Here is a 19,069-nt window from a genome sequence, read left to right on the forward strand (position 1 = left end):
GGGGGGAAAGGGAGTGTAAGCCTAAGGTAATTTTCCTTTTATACTGTTACACTTGTCAGGGTGCCAGCGTCCACATATTTCCCCCAGGGATGAAATTGCAATGCCTAATTTTCATGATTGTGTGATGATTACAGAATTAAGTGCTGAGGGAAGAATCACAAAGTGCAAAGAAGTCTGCATGCCTTTCCAACTGGTTAAAGGCAGGCTTGATGCTTTCTCTTATTTGCAGGAGACTTCCTACATATGGGTTTTCTTCACATTCCTGCTGTGTGGACTATTTATCTCCGGATCATCATACAGATCCTGACTGGCTGCGACCTGTGTCTTTATGAAGAAACACTCGTAAATGCATTGTCACCATTTAAAATGCAGTATATCCCAGTTGCACTGAAAATAGCAGGGAAGTTTCACACTGAAGATCAGTTAACTTTGGTACAATGGTATTAATGTTTGGGATTTAAAAAAAATACGCACGTTTCCACTACCAAGAACTTTTCCCAATGATTAGATAGGGTTTTCTGCATAAGAAAACTTGGGACAGTGTGAAAACGAGCTTTTCGTTATACGTATAAATGCAATTCTCATACAAAGTTTAACTGTCCAAATCATTTATTTGTTCATGACACGTAAAGGAGAAAGGAGTAATGGGAGAGAAAAATCAGGTCCTGACTGCATCAGTTTAATCCAGAGGAGTTATTTTTGATTAAAAAAAAAAAAAAAAAAAAAAGCTAGAGAAAGAGAATTGCAGACGTAGAATTCATCCCTGCTCGTTCATTTTCCATTTTAGTGGGCTGCAGCCAGACCTGTGAGGAGTGTTGCCAAAGCCAGCAAGAGGTGTCCGGGGCTCACTCTGGGGGCTGACTGAGTTGTGCCCTTGCTGACCACAGCTGAAGCAGATGGAAAGGACCGGCGTGTTCTGATGGAGTTCTCTGTTCCCCTCTGGGGCCGGTGGGAGGAGGCACATCCATTTGTCCTGTTTTACAACTGCAATGCCTTTCCCTCTTAAAAGGAAGAGATTGCCACATGCTATCTGCCCCACCATTAGTCAAGCCGTGGAAAGAACTCAATAAGGGCTAAGAAGTACAATGCCCAAAGGGACACCATCAATCCCTTATTACCACAACTTCCTCATTCTTGAGTTGTTTATATTGATTTATCTTTTGCTCAGGTAGAGTGACTTAGAGTAATTTTCTCTGCAAGAGAACACGGATTGCCTCTGTTCTGAGCCCATGCCTGTCTGAGAATGTTTTTCATCTGCTCTCACGGAGTAACTGGGTATGGGATATTGGGGCCATTATCTTTTCCCCTCAAAACTCTGCAGTTGGTTTATTCAGACACTTGTGTGGCGGGTATCCAACTATGAAGCTACCATGACTTGGGGTCTATTTAAATCAAGCTACCTTTTATTCCCATTTCCACGTAGGATGTATGCTTTATATTTGAATTACCAGTAAGTTACCTGAGCTTTACTCTGTTGTTAATTTTTTTACAAGGATTAATGAATTATTGTAGTCAGCAGCCTTCTTTTACTCAAGAATGTCTTTTTTTTTTTTTTATTTTTTTTTCAACGTTTTTATTTATTTATGGGACAGACAGAGACAGAGCATGAACGGGGGAGGGGCAGAGAGAGAGGGAGACACAGAATCGGAAACAGCCTCCAGGCTCCGAGCCATCAGCCCAGAGCCCGACGCGGGGCTCGAACTCACGGACCGTGAGATCGTGACCTGAGCTGAAGTCGGACGCTCAACCGACTGAGCCACCCAGGCGCCCCTCAAGAATGTCTTCTAATATTCCTTTAAATATTACTTCTGATGGGTCTTCTATGCATAGTTTATTTATATTCACATCTCTCTCTCTCTCACACACACACTCACCATAGATTTCATATATACCCTATACTGCACTAGGCTCCTTACTGTTTGTTTCCATCTGAATTTCAAAGTCCCTTTTCCCTTTTGTCTCTTCCAATATAGGTTATTTTTTATCATAAAATCTATTATTTACCACTTTTCCATGGGTCCTTAATGCAAAGATCAAGCAAATAATGCATCTTTTAATCTTCCCCCTGAACTATCTTTTCTGTCTTTTACTTAATGTATGCTTATTTTGATTTCATAGATTTCACACCTTATAGAACATTAAACAGAAACATTCTAAAATTTCTATTTTGGAGAGTTCTTACCTAATTCTTGGGGATCAGTAAGATGTGGAGGTTTGCTCTTGAGCCCATCTGGAGAGGCTCCCCCGCCCCCCCCCGCCCACGATTGGATTTGCCTTCACAGGAGACTGGAAGAGAGGCTATACTTTTTCCTGTGTCCTTCTCTCTGGTATAGTCTCCCCTGGGCTCGCTCTTGATACTTGTACAATTTCTGGGTTTTTATATAACCCATAAAATGTTGTTAGCATAGAAAAGGCAGACTCCAATCATCCCTCTAAGGTTTTGTTTTGTTTTATTTTCTAGTTGGAAATATAATCTTGGACTCCCTTCAAAGAAATTTACTGACATGAAGAAGCCCTGTGTTCCAGGGTATGAACCTCAGAAATAATCTTTCAGAGGAGAGATGTTTTCTATAATAAAACACTAAGTAGCAAACCATTCAAGATGCTAGCTGCCTCGTTGGCATTACAGGCATAAACCTGCCTCATTAAAAAAAAAAAAAAAAAAAAAAGCCCCTTCTACTGAGCTGCACCCCTAGTCTGGGGCCCTGTGGCTGTTGGTGTAGAATATAATGAGATTATCACACATTTGTTGATTTGTCTCAGCCTTGTCTGACGTTGAACCGCATGCTGTATAAATGAATGTGTGCTAGTAGGTTAGAATGTAGTTTTAATAACGGTAGGACTTGCGGTGGTGTTTCCCTCCTGCTTTTTATGTAGGTAATGGCTCCAAGATGCTTCTTGAGCTTGGTTCAATTGTTTAGAAATTTACCTACTCTGTCCTTCACCTCTAAGTTTTGATCATCCACCTAGGTGACACCTCTTGTCATGCTCCACCCGCCAGACGGTGAACATTAATCTCTCAGTCAACAGCCTGTATTATATTTTTAAACGGATTTTTACAGCCATCAGGACCCATCAGGATTTCTGAGTACCTACTTTGTGCAAAGCTTGAGAATTTAGATCTTCTGACACCTAACCAAGAAAGCTTTCAGTAAGTCATGTTTAGGAAGAAGTTAGTAATCACCATGTTTTCTGTTTCTGGAAAACCGGGTGTTACTTGGTCAGAGATTTTTAAATTGACCTAAGCTTCTTTATATAATGTTTAAAGACTTTGTTACAAAGAAAACATATGAATGCCTACCTAGCTCTTGGAAGCGTGGGGTCCTAGAGAAAATTCTGCTTTCTCTCTTTCTGCAGCTCAAGGCGGGTACATTGATAGCCAGAGGGGATCTGGCTGTGACCCAAATCCATTCCTCTGACTTTAAATGCAGAGAGGACACACTCAACTTCCAATGGCCCATCCGACAATGATGAGACCATGGCTGACGGGAATTATCTCAAATTTGTCAGGAATGAGCACACACTTGCTAATGGCCTATTTCCTTCCCCCACATGCATCCCTGCAGAGGAAGAAGGCAAGAGAGAGCGGGACCCTTGGCTCAGCTTCTGCCTTTTCTCCTCTTTCCTTTCCCAAACACCCTCTCCTCTCACCGCAGGATCATTCTTGATTCTTGAATTCCCATCAGGTTTCAGGGGAAGGGGAAATACTATTTCTTGCACTTTTTGTTGGCGAAGAAATTGATGCTATCTGCCTCCCATTGTTCTACCCACCATCCGGTTTGGACCTGATTGAGGGCAGGAATGAAGGTGTGCATCCAGTTGTGTCCCATGTCCTTTGAACAACTCTATCTTTGCAAAGAGATACCATTTCAGAGACTGTTCCCATTTAGTTTGAATGCTGGTAGCAAACTCAGTGCATTACCCAAATGAATGTATTCAAAGAGCTACTAAAAAGAAAATTTCAGTGGGTGGGTGGGTGGGTGGGGGAGAGTCCTCAATATCTTGGTTAAGCATTCAGATGGCTAGAGACATGAAGGATAGAAAATCAGCAGAACAAGAAATAAGCTCTAGGAAACTGTTCCCCACTGGTGATGATGGTTTTGCCACATCCAATGGGTAATATCTATACATTATGGTTGAACGATCATATCACTGGCATACAGTAGGTGCTCAATACATATCTGTGAGGGTCAGCACCATATTCCTGGTACACCTGCTCTTCTAGGTAACTGGATCTAAAGAAGAAGTAAACTGCATCTAGCCTAGAGCTAAAGAGCAGTAAACTGCAGTATTTAGATTGGGGGGGGGGGGTCTTTTAAAAACGAATTTATTCTGATTATAGATTAAAAAATTACCAAAGATAGTACAGAGTTCCCATATACGTCTCACTCAGTTTCATTTTCCCCTAAAGTTACCATCATATATTATTGTGGTATATTTGTCAAAACTAAGAAACCAACATTGGCACTTAATTGTCGCTTTATTTGGATTTCACATTTCCCCCAATTACTGTCCTTTGTTCTTGTTCTTGTTTGGGGACCAACTGCAACATACTATACTTATTTCATCCTTAGTCCACCCTAGTCTGTGACAGTTTCTTAGTCTTCCCTTGTTTTTCATGATCTTGACTATTTTGAAGGATCATGGGCTTTTATAGAAAGTGCCTCAATTTGAGTTTGTCTAATTCTCCTCATGGTTATGGATTTTTGGCAAGGATCCCACAGGGGCACATGATCTCCACATGACATGACTGGTGATGTTCACCTTCATCACATGGCTAAGGTCATGCCAGATGTCTCCACTAAAAATCACTATTTTTCTACTTTATGGGAGGAATTATAGTTGTGATTTATTATAATTCCATTTCTCAAAGCTTTGTGTGTAAGTCAGGAAATGGTTTTTTATTGTGGAATGAAAGAACAGTGGTTCAGTCAGTGACAGAAAGATCTTGCTGGAATCCTGGAGAAAGTTTAATCAGTAATGGACTTGTAACAATATAACCCAACCCTGGCAGAGCTTGAAGGAAATGAGGGTTGGAGCTACAGGGCTGATCCACTCAGCTCTTCTCTGAGCTCATTCCACAGGCAGAGGGTCTGAGCCCTGTCTCCTGTTGTGTGGACCTTGGGCAGCAGGGACCTGGTCTGTTTTGCATTTGCTCTTCCTGACGGTCTGAACTTATCCTAAGGCTCCCCTTCTGCACACGAGGCCCCACCGCATATGTCCCGGCCTCTGGCATGCCTGTTGGAGTCAGTTACTGTCACTTACTCCTGTGTCTAATCCCTCAGCTCAATGAAGGACGGAAGTGGAGAAGGGGCTTAGCAGATGCTGAGATTGTGGAAAGGAGAGGAAAGCATCCCTCTTTTAGGTCTGGTCTCTGGGTGAGGGACCAAAACACTTTAAGAGTGGAAATGAGAACTTCTGTTGGCATAGCTCCTGTATTTCATGATGCTCCAGAAGAATCCGTCTCCTAACCTTTCCTGAATTATTGCGTAAAATGTTTGCTTCTATTACTCCAGTGTTGTGAAACTACTGGAGTTGAGCACAGAGGTTTTAGGAGTTAAAATGAATCCTTCTACCCATTTTAAATAATATATCTTACCTTTAAGGAAAAAAAAAATCTAACAACAGCAGGGGTCTGTTTCTGCTGGATTCTGTGAAGTTTAGACACTTTGGGTCTGTCTATCCAACTGTGGGAGTAAGTGCATCAAGGCTTTCTTCGTATTAGGGGTCAATTTTCATCCTAGGTTTGGAGAAGGGGTGCTTAGTCTATGGAAGATTTGTCAAGGAGATAAAATTAGGGAAAAGAATTTCAGCAGCTAATGATTTCGCAGTTTCAAAAATCAATAAATTATATAAAGCAGTATAACTTTGTCATGATTTGGAGATGAAGTTGATGAAGGAGCAAACACAGCCACAGATTCAAGAGGGAAAATGAGAGTTTTGAGGGCAGAATCAGGAGATCTGATTGGAATCATCAGATTAACAGGAGGGAAAAAGGAAAGAGAGGGAAAGTAATAATTTTAAAAGAAACACAAGATAATTTCTTAGAGTTAAAGGAAGACAAATTTGCAGTTTTAATGTTCTCACTGGGTCTCAAGAAAAAAATTACTGAAAAGAAATCGAAGCCTTTAAAACTCCTAATTTCTAAGCCACATATAAATCCTGAACATTTCCAGTTATAAATAGCTGATTATTTTTACATAGCAGAGTAAACCTGCCTAATATCAGATTTCCCTTTAACATGGGAACCTATTCTGCAACACCACAGACTCTTAAGACGAATAGCTACAATGTCTGTATCGTACATGTGAGAAAATATCATACATGCGTTGGCAAAAAACTGAATCAGGAAAGGTCTCTGAGAGTGCAATCTGTGTCCATTGATAACTGTGCCCTCTGAATGTCAGTACAGTAAAATCAGAGGTTTCATTCAACATATTGGAACATATACAAGGGAAAGAAACAGTGACGGGCAATGACTAAATATTCAGCAGGTAAAGATAGATGAAAAAGTACATGGATATGATATATATGTTTATATAAATATGGTCTAGTGGGTGATTGGATGATGATAATGCTGCTATGAATTTGTAGTTTAGGTGCTAAGCTAAGTACTTAGTACTTAGGTACTAAGTAAGGTGCCTTGGAAAAGAGGACACGAGCAGCAACGGAAGACCTTTTAATAGACTGTCCCCCCGAAACCAAAACCCAACTCCCAGCCAAATCAAGTAGTGGGGGCAGGCGAACGAAGGGAGTAACAAAGAGCAGATAATTAAAGTTTAATTTAAAAAATGATACAATTCCACCATAATAGGAGAAGTGAGGTCCAAACAATTCAACTGTTGTAAAATGCAGACGATTGGTATTATGAATTTGATGAAACATATCATACAATGGTATCTGCAGGTCTGTATTGCCAAAAATCATAAAAGTGAAGATGGTGAGAAGTACAGTGTATCCAACTGAAAGGTGCCTGCATTGAGAACGTCCCAAATGGTCGCAAGGTCCTTATGTTCCAACCACAACCCACCCTGTTAAAGCGAAAGAACTTTAACCCGCCCCTGCCAAGGAGCCGGAGCTAGACAGAGGCCAGGAACCACTCACTCATAGCTCATCTCCATATTCGTCATTGGCAGGGTTCACCGCAATCCCAAAGGTTTCATAGCAAGGTGAAAAGTGACACTGTCTAGAGCATTCCTGTCCATGGCGGGGGGGGCAGGGGGGGTGTAGATATGTGACATATCAGTGGGAGAAATACAGGCTTCACTGTGACGATTAGAGGGGGAGAATCATTAGCAGACTTAAAAATATAATAGAGCTTCTAAATTACAAAGAGAGAATGGAGAAAAATGTATTTATTGCGTGTTATGAGACAAATATGAATATACCTAAGGGTTAGAGAAAACACTGATGTCAGGACAAAGAAATCAAGGTCATATGCATTCAACAGGATATTAGATAATAATAAGATGTAACAACCCACAAAAGAGACCTACAGAGGATGTACATTCTTATATAGCAAAAAACATTGCAGCAAAATGTAAACTTTGGGTTAGAAACTCAAAACATGGTCATTTGTTAAAATAAATTTGGAAAATTTCTGTGTAACTACTCTGGAATGTAAAAATCCATGTGGGTAAAAACAGACTATTTGAGAAATACAATCAATAGTACAATTTAATATATTTATATAATAGAATGTGTTATCTTAACCAAATATAAAAAATATCCTTTTTATGCCCTTGGAATACTTCAAGAAAAAGAATTAATATACCTAGTCACACAAAAAAAAGTTAATAAATCTCCAAAGGACAGATTTTATAGGCCCTGATTTCTGATACCTTCCTCCCTGTCCCTCGAAAAATGGAAATCAGTAACAAATGATGTTTACCCCTGAAATATGCACCTAGCTCATTTCTACTTAAAAAACATTTTCAAACTACAACAGATTAAAGGGGGGAATGTAAATCACAAATTATTTTTACAAAATTGAACGAGGATAAGGAAAAAAAAAACCCTCAAAATAAAACCTGTGGGTCACAGCTAAAGCTAGATTTTTTTTCCCAGAGGAAAACACATAGCCTGAACTAAACTTTTAAAATTATTATTAAAACAGGGAGCCTGAGGGGCGCCTGGGTGGCTCAGTTGGTTAAGCATCCGACTTCGGCTCAGGTCACGATCTCACTGTCCATGAGTTCGAGCCCCGCGTTGGGCTCTGTGCTGACTGCTCAGAGCCCGTAGCCTGTTTCGGATTCTGTGTCTTGCTCTCTCTCTGACCCTCCCCCGTTCATGCTCTGTCTCTCTTTATCTCAAAAATAAATAAACGTTAAAAAAAAAAATTAAAAAAAAAAAAAACAGGGAGCCTGAAAGCAAAACAAACTTTGATTTCAACTGCATGCAGTAAAAAAAGAGCAAAGGGGAGTCTGCATTAAGTGTTACCAAAAAGTCAATGTGAAGAGTTAGAGAATGATTTGTGACGGTCAAGTGGATAAAGTGGTCAGGAAAGTCCTGTCCGATGAGCTGACATAGCACAGATAACTCAGGAAAGTAGAAAGTTTATCATGTGAAGATTTGTTAGGATCCCCTGACGTGAACCCAGATATGTGGAGGGACTTGTCTTCCAAGTATCAGTGGTTACTGATTTGGGGTTCACACTGAGGTGGCCAAGAAGGCTCGTGGAGACAACCGGAAGAAACGAAATAACTTTCTTCCTTATTTTTCAACAGTGAAACTAGCTTCGCGGTTTCTTATGATTCTGTAAACACGTGTTACAGTAAAAATAGAGTGAAATAAAAATAAATGTAATGGTTCCTTGAACTCCTGCTGTACCAAGGTAACCAAAATCAGTGTTACTGACCATCTGTTCATGAACCTCTTTATATATGTGTATATACGTATATACAAATATTAAGTTGTTTCTTATTTTAGGTGTTTTAACACAGATTTCAGTTTTGATGTGCGCCTCCTGCTTTTCTTTTCCTGTTCCCCCCTCCTGCCCCAGAGAGCTAATAATGGAGTTTACATATCATACTTCCCATAGCCTACTCAACGATCACACATCCAGTGCCTACAGCTGTGGCTTTAAATGTTGATACAGAGTTAAGTACCAATATAGATATAAATAGCAAAGGTTTTGCTATTATTTTAAAAAATGACCGTAGTCCATAAGGCTTCTCAACATCTTGATTTTCTCCCTCACATAGATTATGGTAATCCTTTTGAATCACTTGGTCTGAATCTAAGGCATTATTGTAGGGACAACATAATATTCCCTATTGTGAATGTACCATAATCTCTTCATCTGAATAGTATTGACTCCCTCACCTCCATTTTTTGTTGAGGTTAAAAATCCTGCAATAAATATTTATTTTCCATGTATGGGTCCTTACATGTTGCTATTTTTATTTCTATAAATTGGATTCTCAGGAGTGGGATTGTTGGACCAACAGATATGTATACTTTTAATTTTTAAAGATCCTTGGAAATTACTGTCCAAAAAAAGCTGTACTCCTGATTCACACCGACATCAACAATATATGAACTCCACATAGTCTATAACCCTATTCACAATAAACATTTGTCTCTCATCTGATGGGTATATAGAGGACCACTTTGTTAATTTTTTTTGCATGGTCCTAATAGATAGATTGAGTACCCATTCTTTGATTTCCATTGGCCATTTGTTTGCAATTGTCTTTTCATATATTTTGTCCATTTTTTCCAGCTTATTTGTATATATTTTTATTTTCAACTTGTATATTTTTAATATATTCTAACCCTTAATCTAGCATGTGTAGAATTTATTATTTTTTATTTGCTTTAGTATTGATTTAAAAATATTTTAAAAGATCTACTATTTATACAGTCAAATGTCTGCCTTTTCTTTAATGCTTTTGGGTTTTGTTTTAGTTATAAAGGTTTCTCAAACCCTTAGGTTTTAACATACTGTCTCCTAACTTTTCATAACATTTAAAAATACTTGTTTTTATCCCAACTAGAATTTTTTTAAATGTAACATGAAGTGAATACCTCACTTTTTCTTTATGATGGAGAACCAGTCGGGCTGGCGTCATTTATTATGTTTCCACTGGATTGAAATACTATTTTAATTTATTAAGTGGTCATACGTACTGGAATTGTTTTGGGCACTCTAGTCTGTTTCTCTGATCCCCCTTGGCCTATGTCAGTATCAAACTTGATTTTATTACAGTCACATTATTGTACATTTCAATCTCTGGTGAGACAATTCCTTCTTCACTGTTCTGAACCCAAACCTGAGAGTCAGTGTTTCACCTCATCCTGATTTTACATCCTTCAGCTTTTCTTGGGGTTTTGTGAGCCATCAGTCGCTTCTACAAAATCAGTTTTGCTTGCAACCCGGAAGTGGTCTATGTATTCCTCGCTGAACCCAGTGGACGCAATAGGAATACAGTAAGATAGCTGACCATTCAGTTAATATAAAAGCTGGCATCCTTACAACCGGCAAGAGATATTTACAATAATTCGTTGTTAAGGACTTCTTTTTCAATAGCAATAAACAATAGAAGATGTCTAAGAATTTATCAAAAAAAACCGTGAAAGACAATTATGGCAGATTTTTTCTTAAATAACCCTCATGAAAAACTTGATATAGTAAAATGGACATAGACTGTGCAGAATACAGCCACAGACTTGGACAATGAGCTCAGTCAATTAAATAACCTACATAATAGCTAGTGTTCTGGTTTGTTATAAAGGATATTACCAAGAATACAGATGAGCAACCTGATCAAGAAGAACACAGGGTGAGGTCCAGAAGGGTCCTGAGTACAGGAGCTTCTGTCCCTGTGAACTTGAGGTGCACCACCCTCTTGGCACGTGGATGCGTTCACCAACCTTGAAGCTCTCCAAGGCCCATAGTTATGTGATTTTTACGGAGGCCTCATTACATAGGCATAACTGATTAGAAGTTCAATCTCCCTCCCAAAGAATAGAGAGTAGGGGCGCCTGCATGGCTCAGTCGGTTGAGCATCCGAGCTCAGCTCAGGTCATGATCTTGCAGTGTGAGTTCGAGCCCCACGTCGGGCTCTGTGTCAACAGCTCAGAGCCTGGAGCCTGCTTCGGATTCTGTGTCTCCCTGTCCCTCTGCCCCTCCCCGGCTCATGCTCTGTCTCTGTCAAAAATAAAAATAAACATTTAAAAAAAATTTTAAAGAATAGAGAGTAGGGCTGAAAATTCCAAGTCTCTAACCATGCTTGGTCTTTCTGGTGACCAGCTCCCATCCAGAAGCCCACCATGAGTCACCTCATTAGAACAAAAGACCCTCTTAGCATCCAGGAAATTGCAAGGGATTTGGGAGCTCTGTCAGGAACAGGGTCAAAAACCAAATATTAGAACAAAAGATGCTCCTAGAACTCCTATCATTCCAGATATTACCAGGGTTTTTAAGGGCTATGCTTCAACAACCAGGGGCAGAGACCAAATACGTATTTCTTACTATGTCACAGTTAGCTAGGGTATAATGAACATGACAACCATCACTCAAAAACATCTCAAGCCGGATGTGATGGGTCATTTAATTTTGATATTTCACTATAACCTTATTTCAAAAGTGAGAAAAAAGTCTGCATAGTTCCTTAGAGGTGACTGGAGTACATCACAAGGAAGTGATTTCACGTAGAGGGCAAGAACGTATTTTCTTTAATCAGATCTTTTGGATTTATATCCCATTTGTGTCTCTTTCTCAAGATGACCCTGACCAAGTTAGTTGACCTCTTTAAAGCTCAATTTTTACATCTTTAAAATGGAGAAATAAATCTTACCCACTATTTGAGGGAAATAAATTGCTTAATGGAGTGACTGATGTGGAGCAAGGACATGACAAATATCAGCTAGTAATACCCATCTCTCTTACATGGTGCCAAAACAAAGGAAAATGCAAAAGCTTCACATTAGTCACGCTTTTTGACAAGGATGCAAGTTACCATCTTGTTCTTCGTTGGGGTCATAGAACCTGGTTGCCAGAAGCAACTGCAAGGTGTCCGCAATGATGGGGGCAGACTTGTGGTCCCATGGACACAAGCTCACAGCTCGGGACTTTTATGGCCGCAGCATGCAGGTCTCATCTTTCTGCCTCAGTCTTCTTCCCGGGTGAGAGAAGATCCTCTACTCCCAGCATCAGACCACCAGTCCGTGGACTTTCTCCTGCTGCACTGCCCTTTTATCTTTGCAGTATGGCAAATGAGATGCTGTGAACTACAGGGCCACTTTGTCACAAAAGACTGGGATCTATGGTAGATTCCTGCCCTGGTCCTGCCCTGGCCCCAACACAGCGGCAACTGCTCCAGTGGAGAAGGTGTTGGGAGGTGCCTCATTAATTTTCCATTTTTAGGGAGCCTCTGCCCTGGCACCAGCTGGAGATGAAGATGGGGAGGTCCATGCTGCGTGGGAAGAAGATGCAAATTGCCAAACTGGCTGCCACCCGGACTGGAGGCTGGGGCTGGAGGCGGAGCAGGGGGAAGGGAGGAAGGATCTTAGCTGCGGATGAAAGGGTTCAGTCTCTGCCCCGAGGGTGTGGCCCAGCAGGGTGTTCTGAGCAAGGGCAGTGGAGGCAGGAGAACCTTGCTGGGGGGAAGGGTAGTCAGGAGAGTCTCTGAGCCACCACACACTTCCATCTCCCTGATTAATTCGGACCTCCCTGCTCATGTTCTGTGTAGTCTCCCCATCTTTGTCCTGCACTCAGCCCTCTGCTTCTAATATAGTCCGTTTCTTCTCTGTCTCCATCATTAATGGGATTCCTACCTTTCCTGGGGACGCACTCTCCCATGGCCCAGTCCCAGGATGCCCTTCAAAATGAAATTCTGAAGGCTTCCCAAAGTTTATGTGCTTTCTGAAGACTTTTCCTATTGTCCTAAAAGGTTGTAATCTTACCTTACTCAGAATTTGCACAGAACCACTCTCATTACATTTGAGAGTGTGATATATTTGTCTGCATTGCATGGAAGGAAGTTCCTGAGGGGAGACCCCGAGACTTAATTATTTGTGTATCTCTAGCACTACAAAGAGAAGACTAAACACACATAAGTTTACCTGAATAACAAGATTTACAGGTAAAATGAAAAAAAAAAAAAATACTGACACTATCGAGTGTTGGCAATTTTACAGGTTAACTGGAACTTTTATGAATTGCTAGTGGAAACACAAAATAATACAGCCATTTTGGAAAATAGACAGTTTCTTATGAAGTTAAATACATACATATATACACATATATATGTATATATATATATATATATATATATATATATATATAATGACAGCAATTTCTCTCATAGGTATTTACCCAAGAGAAATGAAACTTTACAAAAACAAAAACAAACAGCTATGGTGAACAGTGGTTTTATTCATAATCATCAGAAACTAGAAAGAACCCAAATGCCTTTGAACTGCAGAACAGATAAACTGTGGTATATCCATCTACTGGCATACTATTCAGTATTAAAAAAGAAGCCAACCACTAATACAAACAGCTTCATGCTATACGGTTTTGTGTAGAAGATGCTATGGATTGAAGGGTGTCCCCCAATTGCAAATACTGAAACTTAATCCCCAATGTTACAGTATTTGGAGACAAGGCCTTTGGGACGTGATTAGGCCATTATGATGAAACCCTCAGAAAGGGGACTAGCACCTTTCTATGAGAAACCCCCCCCCCCGAGCCCCTTTACCCCCTTCCTCCGCGTGAAGACACAGTGAGAGTTGGCCATCTGTGAACCAGAAAGCGGGAGCTCACCAGACAATGAATGCGCCATCACTTTCATCTTGGACCCCCCGGCCCCCCAAATTTTGAGAAATAAATTCATTTTTTATAAGCCATGCAGTCTATGGTATTTTTGCTATAGTAGGCTGAATGGAACAAGACAAATGATATTCTGGGAAAGACAAATACTACAGGAACGGAAAACAGAGCAGACCCTGGAGTTGGAGGTGGATGCAACGTTTGTGGAGGTTGTTAATGTTCTGTATCTTGATTTTGGTGGTAGTTAGATGTCACTCATTTTTCAAAACTCCCAGAACTGTATAACCAGAAACAGTTATTTTTACCCTATGGAACACCAGACTTTAATTTCAAAACTGTAAAGAAAGGACATTTTGGAAATAGTGCAACCTCTCATCATCAGTGCTCCATAGGGAGGGAATGAGCATTCCCTACACCAAGCTGGCTTCCAGAGCTCCCAGATTTTCTAAATTTTTTTTTAGTTTTTAAAATTTTATTTATTTTGAGAGAGACAGAGACAGCACAAGTGGGGGGAGGGGCAGAGGGAAAGGGAGAGAGAGATTCCCAAACAGGCTCCGGGACACAAGCGCAGAGCCCAACAAGAGGCGCAAACCCACAACACGAAGAGATTATGACCTGAGCTGAAACCAAGAGTCAGACACTTAACCGACTGAGCCACCCAGGCGTCCCAAAGCTCCCACTTTAACCAGAGGTCACTGAGCAGGTGAAACCAGGGAGCGACTACCACAGTCTACACCAGCATGCAAAGTTTGAGGTGGTAATGACTTAAATTATCTTACGGATGTGAAAGAAGCCAAAGTGAGTTGTCCAGAGTTGTCAAACAATTTTATGTCAAGAACATGAATGCAAACATTTGACTGACATAAATTTTATTGAGCTTTTTCGCATTAACCCAACCCAATGGACCAATGGATAGAATTCAATAAATATAATGTCTGTCAAAAGACTGACATATTTAATTTTAAAATAGCTAATCATTCTTTCCTTTGGACTCTCACAGCCCCCACGTATACCCCTTGATTGCTGTATTTATCAAAATGTATTTTAATTATTTGTTTGCTGCTCAGTCTTCCCCACTAGGAATTTGGGTTCCTTCAGGTCAGGGATTTTACCTTACTGATTTTTTTAATTAAAAAAATGTATATGAGTACAGTTGACACACAATGTTAGGTTAACTTACTGACTTTTGTATAGCAGGTACATAGTAAAGTTAAGTGCTCAACACATTTCTTTGGAAACAATGAAAGAGAACTCATAATTTCTGCCACCGGCTGCCATCTTGTCCACTACTTCTCCATAACTCACCCCCTTCCATACATCTCTAACTTCCACAGACCCTCTCATGCCTGCAGCAATAACTCTCCTGCTGCCCACTCCTGACCCTCTTACATTCTACATCCATGCACCAGGAGTCATCTTTCTGAAACACTAATTAGATCTCGCCACTCCCAGGCTTATATACATTAATGGTTGCCAATCAGGCGTAGAACAAAAGCCAGATTCCTTAGTTGAGCTTTAAACAGGTAACCATTTCTGCTCCTTTCTGCCTCTGATGTCACGACTACCCACTCTCTTTGCCCAATATGCCGCAGACCATCAGTTTTCTTTCAATGCTGCAAATGTGGATGGTAGTGCCTTTCTCAGAGCCTTTGTGTGGACGGCTCTCTGGCTTATAGCTTTTACTCTACTTTTCTCATTTCTGGTTCTTCTCATCATGCAGATCTTTGCTTCAATATCTCCTCCTCTGAGAGATCTTTCCTAACCACACAGCCTAACCTTACTTTTGATCACGTGACCCAGCTTAATTTCTCTGTATAGCACTCGTACCAATGGGATGCTTGTACTGTCCATTACATATTTGATAATAATTCTGCCTCCCCTCCTGTAATGTGTACTCTGAAGGAGCAGGACTCTACATCAACCCTGGTCTCTCCCCCATTGTCTACACATAATAAATGTTTAATGAACACTCGATGGGGGGTGGAAAAATGGATAGACAGATGGATTCATGAATGGATGCCATCTTTCACTGAAGTACCACAGCCTCCATTATCTTCTAATAGAACATCCACATCAACCTGATCCATACAGGTTTTCCCTACACTGTACCATACTGAAATGTGTGCCAGAAAACCACACTGAGGCCTCTCTATCTGATGTACATTGTTTGATCAGGTTAACAGGAAGGAGGGGGAAAGGAATCAGACACAGCCTTCAGAAGGGTGGGGAGAAAATCTGTTTCAAAAAATGGTAGGGGCAGGGGCACCTGGATCACTCAGTTAGCTAAGCATCTGGCTCTTGATTTTGGCTCAAGCCATGGTCTTATGGTTTGTTCATCCGAGCCCCAAGTCAGGCTCTGTGCTGACAGTGCAGAGCCTGCTTGGGATCCCTTCTCTCTCTCCCTCTCTCTATGCCCCTCCCTGGCTATCTCTCACACTCTCTAAAAATAAATGAATAAGCTTTAAAAAAATTGAATAAAATAAAAGGCAGGTACAAATACAGAATGTTACAGACTTTATAATTGTTACGGCTATCCCTGATTTATACAGTTCTTAATTCCCTCTTAGACGGTAATTGGAGGCAACTGTTTTTCCTTTATCCTTGTGAGACTAATTCTCACCCATCTTTCCAGCCTGTCTAGGCCATAGTATCCATTACTGAAGTTATAACATGCAATTTCCTTCACTGATGGCTCCACATCCTCCCTATCTTCTTTGTTTGTTTGTTTGTTTGTTTGTTTGTTTCCCAGAGCCTGGCGATGGCAGGGGGGGGGTACGATGGGAACACACTTTGCCTCATCCACTGGCAGCTGGAGTGAAATTCTAGTAGTCACTCCAAATCTGTAGCTGGTACACATCCAGCGGCAGAGCCTTGCAGGAAGTAAACAAGATCCACCCACTTCTACTTCCCTCTGCTCTACATCTGGGGACTCAGAGCCACCCCAGACTCCAAAACACCCTCATCCTACACAGTGGGTCAATGGAAGAAAAAAAAAAAAAAAACCACACTGCTACAAAGGAGAATGTGTTTGCTGCAAACAAAGAAAAAAAAATGATTGAGGCCAAGGTAGCAACTTTTCATGTTAGTTCAAGAAATCTGTCAAGAAATCTGTCTAATTCTAAAGAGCCCTTGGGAGACACCAGGATCTTCCTCAAGGGAAAAGATAGCAAATTACAGTGTTTTGATTCACACCCATGAATGATGTCTCTGCGACTGTTTGGATTAATTCTGAAATACAAGCAATCGTAGTAGGAGACTGAATTTTCCTAAAACAATTCCCTGCTGGGTTGGTTCAGCTAGCTCCACCCTAGCCCTTCCATACACCTCAGTGATGAAGACATTCAGAGTCATTTTTTTTTATTATTTAAGCACTCACAGAGTCTTGGGATATCCAACTCTCAAGGCTAATGCATCTCTGGATTTTTTTGTCCCTGCCTGAAACAAAACATAGCTCGACAACAGCACCAGAAAACAGGGGTGGGAGATACATATCGAGGATTAGAGTCCTAGCCCCAGTTGGATAAGTTTTCTGTTAACTCGTGCTTCCCAAACCACTTTAACTGAAGGTCCTCAACTCAAAGTCTGGCTGCCTTGGGCCCTTGAGTCTACCCAAGGTGAACGACTGGTCCGTCCATACCCATTGAACTGTCATCATCCCCAGTGTTCCTAGAAGAAGGATAGCAAATGCATCAGCCTTTCCTCTAAGGCTGCTGCTATGTACTCAGGGGTCCTCAACTGCAGACCCCTTAGCTTGATGTCTGACTCTTTCACTCACTGTTATGAGCTCTTTTCTAGGGCCAGGATAATGTGCTCTGTCATTAAATTTTTTAATTATGGTATAATATATACAACATAATACAGTAAGACCTTGGTTTGTGAGCATAATTCATTCCAGAAACATGCTTGTAATCCAAAGCACTTGTATATCAAAGTGAATTTCGAGAGTCATTGGCTCAGTTGTGATCATGTGATGTTCGGCATCACGTTCTACTTGTACTGCAAGACATCGCTCGTTTATCAAGTTAAAATTTATTAGAAATGTTTGCTCGTCTTGCGGAACACTCGCAGAACAAGTTACTTAAAATCCAAGGTTATACTGTATTTACCACATTAACCACGTTTACGTACATAGTTCAGTGGTATTAAGGACACTCATATTGTGCAACCATCACCCACATCCATCTCCAGAACTCTTAGAATCTTGCAAAATAGAAACACTATACCAAATAGACGGTCACTTCCCATTTTCCCCTCTCCCCAGTCTCTGACAACCACCATTCCACTTTCTGTATAAAATTTATTTATTTTGAGAGAGAGTGTGTGAGTGGGGGAGATGCAGAGAGGGAGAGAGAGAAAATCCCAAGCAGGCTCCACGCTGTCAGCGCAGAGCCTAACGTGGGACTCCATCCCACAAAACGTGACGTCATGACTTGAGCAGAAATCAAGAATCAGATGCTTAACCGACTGAACCACCCAGGCACCCCTCCACTTTCTGTATAAATCTGACTATTGTAGAAACCTCACATAAGTGAAACCCTACAGTATTGGTCTTTTTGTAATTGGCTTATTTCATTCAGCATAATGTACCTGAAGTTCATCCAGGCTGCGGCAAATGTCAAAATTTCCTTCCTTTTTAAGACCTCCATTACATTTCATGTCTATGCCACACTTTGTTTATCCATTCACCTATCAATGGACACTTGAGTTGCTCCGACATTTAAGCTGTTATGAATAATGCTGCTATCACGGTGGATGTAAAGATAACTCTGAGACCCTGCTTTAAATTCTTGGACCATATACCCAGAAGTAGAATTGTTAGATCATATGGTAATTCTATTTTTAATTTTTGGAGTAAACACCATACTGTTTTCCATCTTGCGTGCCTACAAAATGCACACAATGATTCCGACTTCTTCACATCCTCACCAACACTTATTTTCTGTTTTGTTTGGATGGTAGCCATCCTAGCGGGTGTGAGGTGGTACCTCGTTGTAGTTCCGATTTGTATTTCCCTAATGATTTTTGACATTAAACAAATTTTCATGTGCTTATTGGACATTTATAGATGTTTTGGAGAGAACTATCTATTCAAATCCTTTAGTCATTTAATTGGATTAGTTGTATTTTGTTGAATTTTAGGAGTTCTCTATGTATTATGGTAATTAATCCCTTATCAGATATAAGCTTCACAGATATTTTCTACCATTATGTAGGCTGCCTTTTCACTTTGTTAATAGTGTCCTCTGATGCACAAAAGTTTATTTTTGTGAAACCCAATTTGTCAATTTTTTT

General features: G+C 40.5%; 1 long non-coding RNA gene across 1 annotated transcript in view; it reads right to left on the reverse strand.

Moving 5' to 3' along the window:
• The window catches only part of LOC147582732 (uncharacterized), a 94,286-nt gene that overhangs the window by 50,322 nt on the left and 24,895 nt on the right, over window positions 1-19,069 (reverse strand). The gene's annotated exons all lie outside the window — the stretch shown is intronic.

The sequence above is a fragment of the Puma concolor genome, chromosome A3 (genome assembly GCF_028749965.1).
Source record: "Puma concolor isolate L17-30 chromosome A3, mPumCon1.1.hap2, whole genome shotgun sequence".
NCBI lineage: Eukaryota > Metazoa > Chordata > Mammalia > Carnivora > Felidae > Puma > Puma concolor.